This window comes from Thunnus maccoyii, chromosome 7 (genome assembly GCF_910596095.1).
Source record: "Thunnus maccoyii chromosome 7, fThuMac1.1, whole genome shotgun sequence".
NCBI lineage: Eukaryota > Metazoa > Chordata > Actinopteri > Scombriformes > Scombridae > Thunnus > Thunnus maccoyii.
This window is the reverse complement of record NC_056539.1, coordinates 28923825-28925712: the sequence shown is the minus strand read 5'-3', so window position 1 is coordinate 28925712 and position 1888 is coordinate 28923825.

Below are 1888 nucleotides of genomic sequence, written 5' to 3'. Positions count from 1 at the left end.
TGTGAGTTTGGAAATACTGTATGTGTTAACTGAAAGTTTTAGTAAGTTGTGCAGTGTACAGAATGATAAATAAATGGTTTTTGATATATAAAAAGGAAATGAACTGGTTTTGATTCATGTGCATAACATTCAGAACTTTACGAAATTATGACTTCCAGACTTTAGATAAATAAGATTTTTGTGGTCGTTCTCCTCATCTATGACTATTCTTAGACTATTTCCAAATATGAAGGCGTAAGCTGAAACGTCGGGCTTGATTCAACACAATGCTATTTGAATAAAGAAGAAGCTGATGAGGGAATGTGGGAACGTCGGGTCTCTGTAAATTAAAGAGTACTGTCTAGACCTGCTCTATGCGAAAAGTGCCCTGAGATAACTTCTGTTGTGATTTGGCGCTATATAAATAAAATGGACTTGACTTGATGAAACAAGCAAGTCTGTGTGCGGTCCTCCTCCTTCAAGCAGTTAAATGTTCCAAGGCTACCAGTACCAGCATAAATTTGTTGGGGTTGAGGTGCTTCCTCATTTGACAATTTCCATATAGTCATGATTTTGAGACAGATTTATATTTATCTGACTGACTGACTAACTTGAAGCGTGGTGATGGACATGAATATATATATATACATATATATATATATATATATAAAAAGAGAAGTTTCCACAGCTTACCCAGCAGGGATATTCTGTTTTTGGTCACATGTCTAATATATCCTCTAATTAGGTGCAGAGATGACTCCACACACCAGCAACAGGGTTTATCAAAGTGGAAAAAAGTAACCCCGCAGTAACCCTTGATCCCGCTCTGTTCTGTAAATGGCCTTATTCCTAAGAATTGCGCCTAAAAAGGAGTACTGAAGCAGCTAATAATAACTCCAGGGCTTTCACGACAACACCGGAGTCATCAGACAACCTGATGCGTAACAGATTGGCCTGAATGTGCTGCCTTGTTAGGGGAATAATCTCATCACCCACAGACAATGATGGGAGAGACATACAAGTGCTTTACTTAGTGAAATAACCCGAAGGAGTTACCCTTTAGTAAAATATTATAATGTCTATTCAATGATCTGTTCAAATAAATGTACTGGAGAATATTTGACTTTAAAAAAGATGTTATGTTAAAGGTTGTTGGTCCGCTCATCTTGTTGAAACTCTGGAAGCTTATTTCAATTCTTGCAAACACTGTTTCCAGGTATAATTAATGCCGTGGTGCAAAAAGAAAAATATGAAATACGAAGGAAAATTAGGTAGAGACATCCAAATGCCAAAAAGTACGATTTACATATTAGTAGAAATGTTTTTTTGAACCTTATCTGATGATGAGGAGTAAGTGGAAATCCTAGTTTTTGTTACATTTTATTTTACTACACTTCACACTACATCTATCTATCTATCATCTTTTCTCCCTGTTTACCTCAAACCAGAGCCCAAAGTCAACTCTATATCACTAGACTAGAATGTTTTCAGTGCCAATGTTCTACCAGAATTTTCATTTTTCTGCAATAAGTATGGTCGAGGTCAGGAAAATATTGTGTTTATGGCAAATAAACTGTGGTTACTGTACGGTTAGGATTAGAAAATGAAACATTTGATTAAGGTTTTAGAAGATTAGGGAACTATAATGGTTAATAAAAACACCAAAGTTAATTGAAAGTCTGTGATGGGACACAAACTCCGGCCTTCTTCATGAGAGTTGGACTTGTTACACAAGGTCAACCACCTTGACCTACTCACTCCTCTGTTCTGCCTTGCTATATATACACACACATAAACACGCTACTTCCTGTTGTTGGCATTAGATGCAAATCGTGAGGTGAAGAATCGCCAGATATGGACATAATTCCTAGAAATGCTTTGCTGCCCATAGTACATGTATCGTACATGT